Here is a 17,990-nt window from a genome sequence, read left to right on the forward strand (position 1 = left end):
GAGGAAGTTATCCGACCTCAATTATGAAATAGAAGCTCCTGGGACCAAACGAAAGTGTCGAATTTTTCACATTAACCGACTGAAACCTTATGTCTCTAGTAGATCTGATACTTTGGAAACCGGGTATGATTCGATTTCTTTGGAGGCAGAGGTGCTTCCTGATGGGTCTGATGAAATAATTAATCAAGTACCTTCAGATGCTCTATCCAAGAATGTGCAATGTTTGAATGGGTTGGATGAGCATCTGAAGCATCTTGATCTAAATCAAAGAAGGGAAATGGAAGGTTTAATTCCTTCTTTTTCAGATTTGGTTAGAGACTCTCCCGGATTGACTAGTTTAATTGAACATGATGTGGTAGTAGGAGAAGCTTCACCAATTAAACAAAGCCCTTATAGACTAAATCCCACTAAAATGGATATAGTCAATAAGGAAATAGAATATATGTTGAAGCATGATTTGATACAACCTTCTGTTAGTCCTCGGAGCTCCCCTATAGTATTGGTGAAGAAATCCGATGGACAGTATCGGATGTGTGTGGACTATCGCAAAGTTAATACGCATACTAAAAATGATTCCTTTCCCCTTCCTAGAATTGACGACTGCATAGACCGCATTGGTTCAGCAAAGTATATCACAAAATTGGATTTGCTCAAAGGCTACTGGCAAGTTCCTTTGTCCAATCGAGCAAGAGAGATTTCAGCATTTGTCACCCCATTCGGCTTGTATGAATGCAAGGTCATGCCTTTTGGGATGAGGAATGCTGCTTGTAATTTTCAAAGATTAATGAACCGTGTGGTCTGTGGATTAGAAGGTACTGAGATTTACATTGATGATCTTGTTGTCCACAGTAATGATTGGAAAACTCATTTACTCAGATTACGTAAAGTTTTTGAAGCTCTCCGTGCTGCGGGTTTAGTCATTAACCTCGCTAAATGCGAATTTGGTAAGGCTAAAGTTGTGTATCTGGGTCATGAGGTTGGTCTGGGTCATATAGCCCCAAAACAGGCTAACGTCGAGGCTATATCTAATTTAAAGAGACCGTGCAATGTCCGAGAAGTTCGAAAGGTGTTGGGTATGATGGGATATTATAGAAGGTTCGTTAGGAACTTTTCTGACATTGCCCGTCCCCTGAATGATCTTTTACAAAAAAATAAGAAATTCATTTGGACTAGTGATTGTGAAGAAGCATTCATAAGAATCAAGACTATTCTCATGTCTAAACCTATTTTGGTTTCTCCGAATTTTCAAGCTCCCTTTATAATTGCTGTTGACGCTAGTGATATAGGTATTGGAGGAGTTCTCTTTCAAAGGGGTGAAGACAGGGAGGTGTACCCAATATCCTACTACAGCAAAAAGTTGTTAACGGCAGAGCGTAAGTATTCAACTATTGAGAAAGAGGCACTCGCCCTGATCCGTACCATATCTCATTTTAAACCATACTTAACTAATCTTTCTTTTCCAGTGGAGGTATGGACGGATCATAATCCGTTAGTGTTTATTGAACGGATGAAAGGGTCTAACCAAAGAATTTTACGCTGGGCCTTGCAACTGCAAGAGCTCAACTTGGTAATTAAGCATATTAAAGGAACTGATAATAAGATCCCAGACACTTTGTCTAGGATGTAAAGTGTTTTTTTTTTTTTTTTGGTCTTTCCCTGCCTCTTTCGCCCTGCTCGTTCCTCTTTGTGTTCATTTAGAGTGAAAGCAAGTGCTAACTTTATGGTTTATTCCGACATCGTTCCGTTGCTTCGTTTATTTATGCGATATTTTTTTTTTTTTGCCAGTGTTATTTTTAGTTTAAGTATTAGCTGTAAGAAATATTCTGTTCTATATTAGTCTTAGTTTCTTATTAGCAGATAGATAGCTCTTTGTGCCATTTAAGTTTTAGAAAGGACTTTCGGAATTTCGGAACTTTATCATTTTCTGTGATTTAATACATTTTGCTCTTGGCTTTAGGTTTTTTTTCAGGTTCTGTGTTTAATTAGACTGTTTATATCTTTGTATGTTTGAGTTATATTTAATGCTGACCTTTTTGTTTCAGGATGTGTAATGCACCATTGTGTGTACTGTATTATATAATCCTATGCATGTTTATATTAAGGTTATCTTTACTTTTGAGATTTATTTTATCTTTAGATTTAATTGATTCTTTAGGATGTATAAAAATTTTTACTCTATTTGATAAAAATTTTTTTGTAGGGGGAGAAAGGTATTAGATTAAAGTAAATTCATTATAATTTGATTATAAGTTGTTAATACTTTTCCAACCTTTTGATCTTTTTTTTAGTTTATTAATAAGCCAGCGTCATTCTTAGTTTGATGAACTCTGTAGAGAGTCATATGACTTCTCAGTTTTGTTTTTGTTTACCACCTTCTCCCCCGGTATTAGTGAACTAACTACTGAAGTGCCTTATTAACGATCGCTGTTTTTCTCTCCTATGAGCTGTGTTGACTCGAGTGAAAGGCTTGATCGGATGGTGGTGATAAGTGACAGAGTTAGTTCGAGTTCCTACTCACAGTCTGACGCTCTGCCACTTGGTGATCTTTGGAGTTTTTGAAGCACTTTCTTCGCTACTTTGTGTGTGGTCGCTGGTGTTTGTCACCCGCGACATTCATCAGCCACGTCCCTTCCCTCGTTCGTCGGAGGATTTGCGAACGAGTTGGCCCGTTTCTACCGAGAACGGTGCGGTTTGCGACGTGCGAGATCCGTTGAAGTCCCGGATTCTCGGAGGCTACCACCCTTGGCGTTCCTGTGGCATTTTGGATTGCCTTCGGGCATTGCAGCTTGATTTAGTTGACCTGCTCATCAGCGTCAGTGAGTTCTTGGAACTCGTGGAGATACGTAGGGCGGCATACTACAGGTATGAGATATTTTTATTGTTATTTACGACGATCGTGGATCGCCGAGTACCTGTAGGTGTGCACGCCCTTGTTTGCAGTACGGTCTTCTGGACCTTGTATGGCCTGATGGGACAATCTACCGAGGTTTTTGTGAAGATTCCTTTTGTGTATTTTGTAAGATAATTATTTTCATAATTCATTGTTTATTAAGTTAAGTTTAACGTTTAAGTTAGTTTGTTTGTGCTAGGTAGGAGTTTTGTTTGTGCTAGGTAGGAGTTATATTAAGTTTCCCACTTATGTTCTCTTTCTTCCTTCTACCTATCTTAGTTTGTTAGGTTAGTTTTCTGGCCAGTGATTTTGAAAGGTAGCTGCCTGAAATGTTGTATTTAAAATCTTCCTATTTCTTAGCCTAGGGATTAACTTAGTTGTAGGTGATCTTTTAAAGATCTTAAGGTTGGTTTTCCCTCTATTTGTACATTCATTAATTTTGTTTATTATCATTACCAACCATGACTTATATTTGTTTTGTTTGTAAATAAATATTGTAACTTTTATTGAGGTGTTTGTTCTTTTGTTCCCGAGTTGCTGTGTTACATTTTTACTGACCGCAAATTCTGAATAAAAAGAACCCTTGAAATTACGGCCGTAAATACGGCCATAACACCCAGTAAATATATTTTACTTTTAAAACCAAACCCAGAACATGGACACATGTATATGAACTATCTGATTCCTCTTAAAAGAGCATGGAATATAATTTCATTGCTTACCCAGTAAATATATTTTACTTTTAAAACCAAACCCAGAACATGGACACATGTATATGAACTATCTGATTCCTCTTAAAAGAGCATGGAATATAATTTCATTGCTTACCCAGTAAATATATTTTACTTTTAAAACCAAACCCAGAACATGGACACATGTATATGAACTATCTGATTCCTCTTAAAAGAGCATGGAATATAATTTCATTGCTTACCCAGTAAATATATTTTACTTTTAAAACCAAACCCAGAACATGGACACATGTATATGAATTATCTGATTCCTCTTAAAAGAGCATGGAATATAATTTCATTGCTCCCCCAATAAATATAATTTACTTTTAAAACCAAACCCAGAACATGGACACATGTATATGGATAACTATCTGATTCCTCTCAAAAGAGCATGGAATATAATTTCATTGCTTACCCAGTAAATATATTTTACTTTTAAAACCAAACCCAGAACATGGACACATGTATATGAACTATCTGATTCCTCTTAAAAGAGCATGGAATATAATTTCATTGCTTACCCAGTAAATATATTTTACTTTTAAAACCAAACCCAGAACATGGACACATGTATATGAACTATCTGATTCCTCTTAAAAGAGCATGGAATATAATTTCATTGCTTACCCAGTAAATATATTTTACTTTTAAAACCAAACCCAGAACATGGACACATGTATATGAACTATCTGATTCCTCTTAAAAGAGCATGGAATATAATTTCATTGCTTACCCAGTAAATATATTTTACTTTTAAAACCAAACCCAGAACATGGACACATGTATATGAACTATCTGATTCCTCTTAAAAGAGCATGGAATATAATTTCATTGCTTACCCAGTAAATATATTTTACTTTTAAAACCAAACCCAGAACATGGACACATGTATATGAACTATCTGATTCCTCTTAAAAGAGCATGGAATATAATTTCATTGCTTACCCAGTAAATATATTTTACTTTTAAAACCAAACCCAGAACATGGACACATGTATATGAACTATCTGATTCCTCTTAAAAGAGCATGGAATATAATTTCATTGCTTACCCAGTAAATATATTTTACTTTTAAAACCAAACCCAGAACATGGACACATGTATATGAACTATCTGATTCCTCTTAAAAGAGCATGGAATATAATTTCATTGCTTACCCAGTAAATATATTTTACTTTTAAAACCAAACCCAGAACATGGACACATGTATATGAACTATCTGATTCCTTTTAACAGAGCATGGAATATAATTTCATTGCTTACCCAGTAAATATATTTTACTTTTAAAACCAAACCCAGAACATGGACACATGTATATGAACTATCTGATTCCTCTTAAAAGAGCATGGAATATAATTTCATTGCTTACCCAGTAAATATATTTTACTTTTAAAACCAAACCCAGAACATGGACACATGTATATGAACTATCTGATTCCTTTTAACAGAGCATGGCATATAATTTCATTGCTCATCCAGTAAATATTATTTACTTTAAAAATGTCACCGTGGCTTGTTCGAAAGTTAGCATACAGTTATTGTATTTTGACTTCAAACACATACATGTAACTAAATAAATAAAATGACATCGCGATAAACCATAACAGCTATGTAGTACTCGCTTCATCATAAGAAATTTAATTCGAATGTCCAGGGTCGAACAATTTTACGATTAAAAAAAAAAAAAAAAAAAAAAATATTGGTATAACATAATGTTTGGGAGTTAGGCTATCACCCAGGTAATTCTTTATAACAAAACATGAGGAAACTCTGGAGTACCCATTGTAAGAGGAAATGTGTAGTTTAAAGAAAAGAAACATATTTCTATAGATACCCAAGCGCTAGCACACACGCACACATAAACGCAAACACACACATACACACACATATATACATATAAATTTATATATATATATATATATATATATATATATATATATATATATATATATATATATATATATATATATATATATATATATATATATATATATATATATATATATATATATATATATATATATATATAAATTTACACATATTTCCTTTGAAAAAGGCATAACCAATGAAGCTAAGAAAACAATTAATTCAATTACGTGTTACTATACACTCGATGCAAGATAAGGTCATACACATAATAGCGAGAAGACAATTAACTCGACGGTATATCAGATCATGACCTGGCTGAAACGTTGTCGGCAATGGATTGCGGGTTATTTGGAAAGGAAGGATTCAGAAGGTGATAAACGAAAGAGAATAATCGAGTTCCACGAGAAATTGAAGAGGAGATGGATGAAAACAAGAGAGGGTTAGAGATATTGAAGATGCTTCAGAGAAATATGCAAGATTCAACTATGGCGTTACAAAGGCGTCAAGCAATGTTTGAAGGTACTGGAATAATGGAAGATAGGTTAAAATCTAAACAAAATGAGAAGTTCGTAAAGTAAAAATAAAGTGTAGTTACAAGACGAAAAATAAAGTGAGTTACAAGACAAAACACCATGAATATTGAACATTCAAATCTTCGAAGAGCTACTTCTCTAGTTCTTTGATACTGTATAATCAAAAGCCATATTAAAATGTGTGAGGACTATTTCATATTTCTTATGAATATATCATGTACCAAAAAACTAATAACCGTGTATAAGTACAAATCTGAAGTCTCTTTTCATCAGTCACATAAGACACTAATTATTGTTCATAAAATTAGCGAAAATAAATTTATAAAAACCTTGTAAAATGTTCTTTGTTAAATAGCCGTTTCCTGATAAATTTCATGATGACTTCATTGGAGAATCTATCAGTAAATAGATATTTGTTCAATTATATTTTGTAAAATATGTTTGCCAATAACTGCTCTAATAAAACCATTAGAGTCCTTAAAATCAAGGAAATATTTGATAGAGAATATTTTGTGACCACATATTTACTGATAAATACTCTAATAAGTCATTAAGAGTATTTATCAGTAAAACAGACATCTGATAGATTTTATAAGCAAACTGATTTCATAAAATGGTTTCACATATTTTAAAAACACAATAATTAGTATCTTAGGTTATTGAATCTTTTTGTTGTCATGTGCATGTTTTTTTTTTTTTTTTTTTTTTTTTTCATGCATGGCAGTCACAAGTGCTCTATAATTGACTATTTTTTCTCGTGGCGTTGCTTTTTATTTCGAATATATCATTGTAACCATTTCAAGTCCTGCTCGAAGCTGATGCGAGTATCTCATTTTAGGTCAGTTGAATAAAACATTCATATATATCATTTGACATTTAGATTTAGAAATATCACAGTATATATGTTGGCGAGCGGAAGTTTTCTATGATAGAATCCCTGAGGTAAGCATTAGAACTGCAGTTAAAATGTATAATCTCACGGTTTGAACTTAAACCTTTCACTGCTTCCTTGAATACAAACACACCTAGAACGTAGGCACATCTCACTTAAACTGTAATTTCATAATTTTCCAACCACGCATATTTCATTTCCTTATCATACAGTTCACTTCCTACACTACATCCCTTCCAATTACAGTACAATCCTCGGCCTTATCGCCAAAGATACTTTAACAAAATATATTTATTCTCCCCTTGTTTGCAAGAGTCCCCTATTTGTTGACATCACACCCCTGTAATTGAAGAGATCTCCACTTGCAACTAAATATAAAATCTCCCTTGACTCATTTCCCTAGGAATTAGAGGTGAGAAGCAACCTTAACGAGAACCTAACAAGCATAATTCAAAACTTATTATTAGGTTTTAACTTCGGAAGAAAACATTGATAACAGCTTTTAGAAGCATCAATGGGATGAAAATAAAAGTTAATAATCATTTAAAGAAAAACATTTAAACAAATCTTCTAGAGATCAAAATAGTTCTATAATGCTACCCTTGGTAAAGGGTGAATTATACAATGTAAAATATTTAAATGGTTTTTCATGAGTGAGAGGGAACTAAGCAATTACCATATTATTACTTAGACAGGCATACAAACTGAGTTCATATAATGTTTATCTCTACACAATTCCTCCGACATTCCACAGATAACATTAAAATATTAAAAAAAAATTCTGAGTAGCTTCTTTTAATAATTGCCTTATTATTGATTATCGGCATGTCCTACGCACAAACACATGCATGTTTGGAACTGATTTCAATTAAACGTTCAGTTTTTATCGCATGAATGGTTCCTAAAGGAAAAGGTGCCGAAACTATGGTAGATTTCTGAATCATGTTCCATTCCTGGTTCTCTGGTTCTTTGTTAAGAATTTAATTAATTTCGTATGAAAGCCCAATCTAGGAAATAGTCATGGATAATGTGAAGTGTTCTCAGAGAATAATCATACAAATTCCTACACATCTAACGAGAAATATATGAAAGCAACTATTGCTAATTAATACAATAATGTCAAAGGAACTATAAAAATATAACATACTTATGAAATAAAAATTTTCACTCTTTTATCCAAAACTCAACAAGAAAAGTTAGTGAGGTTTATGAAATAATTATTCTCATCGTCATCAATGAAATTAGCATCTCAAATATTGAACTATTTTCCCTCAGACAGTTTCAATATAAAGGGTTTCCTCAGTCCATTTGATATGAGCAAACACTTCACAATACTACAGTCAAGACACGAAAGTTTATGGTAAACATGGGATTCTAAGTCTAATTAAGAAAGTCACACAATAATAAAATATCAAAGGAGATACAAACGAAAAAGAGCAGAAAATAATGGCCGCTTCAACTTTCTGCGTATGAATAAGCAACTCTTTCAAAATATGAAGAATGGACATAAGTTCTAGCATGACATGAACAGCGACTCCCAAAGTTTTTGACGAGAGAAAGGACATTCATTTTGTTTGGGAAGAATAACAATGGAAATTACACTCTTTGTGCATGGGAAGAATAATAACAGAAATGGCACCCTTTGTGCAAGGGAAAAATTACAAAAGAAATGGCACTCTTTGTGAATGGGAAGAATAGAAAGAGAAATTGCACTCTATGTATGGGAAGAATAACAAGAGAAATGGCACTCTTTGTGTATGGGAAGAATAGCAAGAGAAATTGCACTCTTTGTGTATGGGAAGAATAGCAAGAGAAATGCACTCCTGTGTATGGGAAAAATAGCAAGAGAAATTGCACTCTTTGTGCATGGGAAGTATAGCAAGAGAAACTGCACTCTGTGCATGAGAAGAATAGCAAGAGAAATTGCACTCTGTGTATGGGAAGAATAACAAGAAATGCTACTAAGATATAAAAAAGTGACTTTGAAATCTGTAATGGTCCCACACGTTCTTCATGATTATAATTACTCTTTTATGGGGTAAAAATTAAAATCTAAATTAGCAACACTAAAAAGGGAGTGCATTAGATAAATGAAGACTTTAAATCTATTTTCCCTTATCGTTAGTATTTGAAACCAAAGTTAATTTTCTTAAAAGGCAAAACAGTTTCTAATATTCAAACTATCCAGTAAAGTATATAATCCTTAGAGGATATACAAGCAAAAGCACTGTACACGGTTGCAAAGCACACAAGCTATACACAATGATCGCTTATCAAAATAAAATAACGTAAAAAACACAATAATATATTTATCAAATAGAAAATGAAAAACGAAATACATGATGTTTCAGATAATGTGCTTCAGAGTGGATTTTGCATAACAGTAACTACGATTGTATTTTTACTTTTATTATTATGACTTGCTAAACTACATCCCTAGTTGGAAAAGCAGGATGCTATAAGCCCAAGGACTCCAACAACAGACCAGCAAGGAGAGGAAAAGAGGAAATAAATAAAAGACTTTAAGAACAGTAACATTAAAATAAATATATAAACTATAAAAAGTTTAAAAAAACACAAGGGAAGAGAATGGTGTGCCCAAGCGTACCCTCAAGCAAGAAAACTCAACCCCATGACAGTGGAAGACCATGGTACAGAGGCTATGGCACTACGCAAAACTAGAGAACAATGGTTTAATTTTGGAGTGTCCTTTTCCTAAAGAGCTGTATACCATAGCTATAGTCAATTTTACCCTTACCAAGAGGTAAGTAGCCATTGAACAATTGAGCAAAGAAGAATTGTTAGCTAATATATGTCGTCGGGTGTATGGAGACAGAGGAGAATATGTAATGAATAGATCAGACTATTCGGTGTATGTGTAAGGAAAGGGAAAATGACCCGTAACCTGAGAGAAGGATCTAATGTAGTAAGGTCTGGCCAGTCAAAGGGCCAAAATCTCTCTAACGGTTAGCTGCGGATTCAAGGTAGACTGTATCGTTATTTTGTTACAGCTATTGACAGACTATGTACCTCGTAGATTCTTGGCAATCGCCAGAAAAGGCAAAGAATCTGTCACTTGTATCATTGTAGTCGAATTTTATAATTCAATTATTTCGATTGTATATATATATATATATATATATATATATATATATATATATATATATATATATATATATATATATATATATATATATATATGTATATATTATATATATATATATCTATATATTATATATATACAGTATATTATATATATATATATATATATATATATATATATATATATACATATATATATATATATATATATATATATATATATATATATATATATATATATATATATATATATATATATATATATATCGGTATTCAGTGTATAACTTACTTATAAAGTTGCTTCTCAGCTCAGTGTGTGTATGAAGTAGGGAAGGTAGACCCGTTAGGCATCGGACATTGACTTTAAAGGGAATAGTTGCAAAATTTTATATTTAGAAAAGTTTGCTAACGCAGCCAGTAGGTAGGATAGAGCTTTGGCCAATGCAGTTATCATATCTCAAAGTAGAACTAGATTCAATTATTGCTATTTATAATCGCATTAGCTTAGTTCTGGGAGAGGAGTTTTAAGCCCAAACTAATTCAATGGTTGAGCAAACCAATAGATTATCTCGAATATTGGTCCTTCTTAAGAAAGCGAAGTAGAATCAAGCCTAATAGTTCCAATAAGGAGTATCATAAGATTTCTAGGAATTCACGTAGGCCTTGTTCGTTAATGACTGAGGCTGCAGTTCAGGCAGAAGAATTAAAAACTTAGTTTGTGGATGCAGTATCCTAAGCTTAAGCTGATTTAGAGAAAGGTCAAGATAAATTAGGGAAATTGGCAGTTGTGGAGTGTAAGATGGACACTCGTAAACTAAAAAAAGGTTCTTTTATAATGATAAGCCACATTCGTCGTTGGTGGATGAATATGTAAAGCACCATCAAATCAATGGCTTTTTAGAAACTTTGCCAGAGTTTTATGATTATGAGATAAAAACACCCTCATCTGTATACAGTATACGCATACATATATACATATATGCATATATACACCACTATCTATTTAGACGTGTGATTAAAGCCAGGGGACGAGAGAATAAGCATAAAGATATCACTATATTAGTGGATTATTTCAGCATCATAAGATAAGAATGATCAACCGTTCTTTCGCCATTGTTGTTGACCTTAGCTTGGCTCCTGCGTCTCATTTAATATTTCTATTCACTCCTACATTCCACCTATCCTCTTCTTTCCTTTGAAGAGACATGACTGCATTAAGGCTTTGTTCGCTCAATAATGTGACTTTTTCACCCATCTCACCGTTATATTCGTAGATAATCCTGGAATTTCAGGACATCAGAGGGAAGGAAGCTCATCTCGACAGACTATGGACAGGATTATAAAGGAGGGAGGCACCACCACAATAGGTTATGGGAGGGATTTGCATTGATGTTCTTATTTCCAGAAAAGGAACTCATTTACTTATAAATCCCCGTTGCTGCTTTTGAATTCACTTTAAACTAATGCCCGTGCAAGATGAAATACGCAGTGCTCGGAAAACAAGTAGCTTACGAAGGTGCTGTTACTTAATTACAACAGAGAGAGAGAGAGAGAGAGAGAGAGAGAGAGAGAGAGAGAGAGAGAGAGAGAGAGAGAGACTGGAAAATCAGCCATATTATGAGGCAGTCTTTTTGTGTACTCGAACATTGGCATTGTCATTTCTAGTTATAGAACGGCATGGGAGATTCATGAAAAATAAGACCATTTTTAACATATTTTTTATCAAAATCAGAAACAGGCAAATATATACAAATATGATTCATCTAAACATAATAAAACTTTTTGTTTTAAAATGAAGAACCATGGTATCAAGGGCCAAGAAGTTATTATACTTTTCATCGTTATCATTATTATTACAACTGTCATTCGAAAGAATTGGTGGGCTTTCTGCATAAACTGAATTCAAATAAATCATTAATACTATGTATCCGGTAATTCAAATATTTTCTACCTTCATTGCAAAATCTATTGATAAAAACGCTTTATCTAATCTATCAAAGGAAGTGTTTAATATGTTTCTAAACTAGTCAAATCTGTCCACTATCTGTATCAAACAAATATCCTAACATATTACTAAGTAACTTTTGTGAATAATGATACCATATCGAAACTAATAAATCTAGAAGACTTATCAATCTGATAACTTAATTTTATCTATAAAATTTATATAATTTATCCCTCTTTACTCTAATAGTATCAATCAAAGGATCAGGAATGTGAACAATGTTCATTGATAAAATGTAGGATGATGAACAGAGCAAATCACGAGCTCGCATGAAAATCTATTTTGTGTTTACAGGAGTCCATGTATATAGCATGTATAAGGTGAAGTAAGATGAACCCTCTTTAGCAAATTTTCATTTCTATTCAGCATATTTATTTGACTCTTTCTTGTAGCAATTATTATTCACAGTTCGTGGTATTTTAATCTAACACCTTATAATAACACACAATTCTACTAGCATGGTTGTTGTTGTAAATAATCACATTTACCTAATATTACCAATGCTAATTTATTAATGGTTATCCTTTCGGTGTGTGATTTAGAGCAGCTGCTTTTTTTCCCATGATGCGATATATAATAATTGTAATCATATTCACCCACCGTCTCAAAATTTTGTCAAATTAGACAATTCTTTTATTTTCATGCCCTTGTTCGCACTTCATGATAAAGCAAAATTTAGCCTGTAATCTATTGTCAATCAAGAGTTTCTCATTTCTCCGCAATTTCTTATGACCTGCTTTAGTCGGGAGTCTCAAATTCCTCAGTAATTACTTGCGATCGTCCTCATTGGAAGAGGATTCCTATTCCTCTGTGTTCATTACGGGTACGAATTCCCCTGTGATCCAATTATAATATGCACTGATTTAGCGTATCTGTGTCATCTGTTCACTAAAAATGGGGATATGTTTTTAGTGCATATCATGTGTTATTGGGTATTTTATTGCACTCTATAAAGATTTGTGCGTATTTTCCTTCATACGAGAGAGAGAGAGAGAGAGAGAGAGAGAGAGAGAGAGAGAGAGAGAGAGAGAGAGAGAGAGAGAGAGAGAGAGTTATATGTTATTTGCTTCTGAATCTAAAATAACTCCAAATGTTATTTACGAAGGTTCTCAATGTAATCTACAGATAAGAAATTTCACAGACGTATTTACAATATAAGAAATAGTTCACTGAAATTGCTTCAAAAATTACTTGTTTCAACATTTTATCTAAGAACCTCCTAATGAAAAATAATGGAAATATACAGATGCTAGAGGAAAAAAAAACACACACACACACTACAAGTAAAAGCTAGTTAATAGAAAAAAAGGCACACTACAAATAAAAGCTAGTTAATAGAATAAACTTGAACAAAATGGAAATTATTTGAAATAACTGCGTTTATCAACAATTAATAACATATCTTAAATAAAAACCTAGAGTGCCTTGTTTCAATAGATGTTTTCATCAATTAGATTCTGCTCAAGGCCATTAACATTTTATGTACTTAATAAGAGCCTTGATGAATTCAGAATAAATTCAAGGTTGGTTCACCTCCTTAAACTACGACCACTGAAAAATATAACACAATTTTCCTGAACAATGAAAACAATCGAAGGTAAAATATGGCAGCAAATAAATTTCAGGTACTTTACTGACGAGGGACACATGGCCTTTTCTTATCTTCCATATTCACATAAATCCAAGAAAAACCAAATGAATTTTTAGTTGGAGAATCCAAGAAAAACCAAAGTCTGCAGTAAGCATAAAAGTACACGGCCATATATAGCAGCCTTTAGAGACAAAAATATATTAAAACAGGATTAAAGCTGATGTAAAAAGGATTTAATATTCAAATAAAAAATGTTAGCGGGCGTACACTAATCTAATATAAGTGATTTTTGGTGAGACACACATACACATACACACGCACACATACACACACACACACACACACACACACACACACACACACACACAATCAAATCTACTCCTGGAGAAAAGTTGACCATGCCTACGATTGTTAACCAAGAAAGCTACTTTTGATACAGTTTAGCATAGGAATCACGATACACTGTTTTTGTTCTTTTCAACACTTCAAAATGCTAATAATACAAACCATGATATAAATCATCTCTTATGAAAACGTTGTGATACAACATATATTAATTTTGTTACGAGGATTTAGTAAAAATATGAAAATCTCAAGTAATTTTAAAAGATAACATGGTGAGGCAGAATGAGGAAATCAAACGATGAGTTAAAAGATTAATCTGTGAATTTTTCACACTAAGGTAACAGAATGATAATTACAAGGACGCCGAGGTGGCCCTTAAGGAGAAGATTTAATTCACAAGCATAAGTTGTTGTTACAGGTTACATCCTAGAAATAAAAAACACTATTACATCTAAAGTGTTATCTTTAATTCTATAAACCCTACATTCGGAGTCGAGCTGAATAGATAATGGAAAAGAACGTGTTTAGTTAAGTAGAGTACTCAAATGAAAGGGAATCTCCTTAATTAATGAACATCGAGGAAACAAGCTTTACATACAGCCATAATACTCACAAAGCCCAAAAGGTCAAACTTAAAAGATGAATCTCAGACAATGTCTCGCGTATAATGGAATAGACTATTCTAATTGACGAGAAAGGCAATTGTTCTCAAACACAATGCAAGTGAATAATTAGGCAGGTCAGTTTTTCTCGACCAGGTCAAGGCTTAATATTGGACATCAATGGTAGAGAATCAATTTGTCGGGGATTATCAGTAATAACCAAAGTGACTTAATATGTCTCTACTATTCAACTACCATTTGCAGACATTCTCTGTTTATTTTATAAACAACTTTCCTGTCAAAAGGCCTTTGATACAAATTCAGAGAACCACATTTACCTCTTCCAAAGGTATATCTATTATGTTTAGACGTTCATTCCTTCCCTATAGGCTACCAACAAAAATACTTTTAACTAAGTGTTTCAAACAATCTATTTTTTTTTTTCATTCTAGGATACTTTCTGTAAACAGAAATTTCGAGGTAGTCACAACCCTGTAGACGACTGAGGGAAGCCCTTGATATACTCGAAACTTATTTTTTTAAATATTCCCCCAAAATATAGAAATGCACTAAAGCGTAAAATTGTCCTATGAGTGTTAGGGCGGTAGTTGAACCTCACTGCACAGGGTCCAGAATAACTGATAAACCTGCAGCAGGTCTTAAACTGCCTCTGTAAGACCTTTCTTTTTTTTTTCTTTTTTTTTTGGAGGGGGGGGGGGGGTTAAACACCCTGTGACAGGATGTTCGTATATTACGCTATTTCTAGCCAGGTGAGACGACTTTGAAAAGCTTGACGAGCGACCAAACTGTGTTTGAAAACTTTGGGAACTTAAGGTGACGTTTGTCATGTCAGAGCATATTATATTTTACGATTCTAAGGACGGTTCCAAAGAGACGTGCCGTTGCCCTGGAGGTAGGTAAAACTTCGGTTATGTCTAACTTATAACTATCATATCATATCGTTAAAATCACGATAGCGCAATTTTTACAATATACAATCAACTTCATTTAATTCTATACACTAAATGAAGAAGTAGATGATTTTATCTTGATAAATAAGCTTGTGAAAGCGATCGCAAAATTACACCCCCCCCCCTGAATTACCACAGGCAGGGACCAAAACAGAAATTACAAGTAGGCATATTTGTGTGACTATATTCACTGGCTAAAACTATTTCAATTGTAATAACTTTAAACTGATATATAGATAAATCATTAAGCCATTAAAAATAATTCAAAACCTGGTTGTTTTATTATTCACAAAATAATAACGTATGCCAAAGTAGGCAAAATTCCGGGAAAGTTAACTTATTCATATAATATATCGTTAGAAATATGATAGCGTAGCTTATCACTATAATTACGACAGCGCCTTTTGGTTTGAATTACACTAAAGTGTGATTAATCTCTTACAATAAAAGACATAATAGCTGTTTTTATCTATAAAAAACAAGTGCACATGCGCGATAGCAATAAAACTCCCCCCCCCCCGAGAGAGAGAGAGAGAGAGAGAGAGAGAGAGAGAGAGAGAGAGAGAAGTTTGTGTGTGTCGCTTAGGGTACTCCCTCTCACCCGGGTATGACTATTTCCCCTTCCCTTAGCGTGACATGATATATATATATATATATATATATATATATATATATATATATATATATATATATATATATACATATATATTTGTGTGTTTGTGTTCTTTATCATATACGGGGGATGGTCTCCCTATGCTTAAAAAGCAAATTATGATCTGGGAAATGCCAAGAACTTTTCAATGCGATGTCAAACAAACAAAAACACACAAAATTAAATTCTTAGAAAGCCTTTATCTCCCAGAGAGAGAGAGAGAGAGAGAGAGAGAGAGAGAGAGAGAGAGAGAGAGAGAGAGAGAGACTCTATGAATGGAACGGAACTGTTGTTTTACGCCAGTTAGTGGCATAGAGAGGCTGTAATTACTCAGTCACAGCTTTCCTCTTTCTAATTAGCAATTTTATCTCTCTCTCTCTCTCTCTCTCTCTCTCTCTCTCTCTCTCTCTCTCTCTCTCTCTTTCAGTGGTAGTAGTGTAAAGAAACATTTGTTTGTTCTGCAACTGCATGTGCTTGTCTGTGTAAGTTTTCATGGCTTAGTCACTATGTGTCAATCATAGATGTGGTCAACAGTGGCACAATAGGTCTATGAGAGCCAGAAAAGACACCAAGGATACTTTTTGAGAAGTACGAAAACGTTTGAACTCGTACTGAAAAATTCATGCTAAAGGCAGGGGGAAAATATAACCTCTTAGGAATAGTATGTAATTGAATATAAATTGGGATATATAGGGTAAGATCATTTGACGGCATGCCGGGTTCGATCTTTGGCTGATAAGGTATTATAAAACACTTTAACCTAATGGTCTCCATTTTTAAAAAGTTTTGATTGATTTAAAGTACTCTACTCTTTTATAACAACTAAAATTCTTACTATATGGAAATATACACATAAAAAACAGTGTCAACATCCATTAAAAAAATGTGGTTGATAAGTAAATAAGTTTTAATAAAGCTCTAGCAAGATTGAATAGGTGCTGAGAAAATGTTAACATTTGATAGAAAGTATAGTGGATTACACCGATAATAATATGGTCAAATATGAGAAAATATATGTGCAATATGTGCCGTCAGTAACACTGAAATGTTGCTGATAGCATAACACTGAAATGTTGCTGAAAGCAGTCATCTGGCTTGTAATATTTCTAAGGATATCTAATGGACATCGTTTTTTTTTTTTTTTTTTTTTTTTTTGGGGGGGGGGTCAATTCTGAACTTTCGACACGATAAATAACGTACTGAGACAGTATTTAATACAAAATTAACTTTTTTTTTCTTTTTTTTGCATTGACATTGAAGTTAGAGAAGATAATATTCAAATCCCTTAGTTGGTGGGATTATAGATAAAAATGATTTATGAGACGGGACCTGTCCTCTCTAAAACATCTGAGAAAACTGGGCTGTGGAAATACGTCCACATATCGTCTTCCTTTTGCAAATCCTAATTTTCTACTCATTGCGAAATTGGAAGACTTCCAGTAAAACTCCGTTTGTTCCAACGTGATTTAAGATTCCTGTCACTGACAGATGACCGGCCAGATGATGGTCTAATGATGTCAGAGGGATTTGAAGATTTCTTCATTCCCAAAACGATAAAAAACCGATTTAGTGACATCTGATTCTTGTCGGAAATGACATCCAGTAAAAAGCCTATGAAAGGATTTGGCTCCAAGCCATTATATTAGTCTCCTCTCGTTGTCTTTCCTTGAATTTAAATATAATTATGCTGATGACCTATTATGATTGAGAAAGAAATTTTACAAAATCACTTCATGACAGAGATAATAATGATGAAGATGATGATGTGGCCAATAAATATAATTTTACACCATTTGGTTCTATA

The sequence above is a fragment of the Palaemon carinicauda genome, chromosome 41 (genome assembly GCF_036898095.1).
Source record: "Palaemon carinicauda isolate YSFRI2023 chromosome 41, ASM3689809v2, whole genome shotgun sequence".
Lineage (NCBI taxonomy): Eukaryota > Metazoa > Arthropoda > Malacostraca > Decapoda > Palaemonidae > Palaemon > Palaemon carinicauda.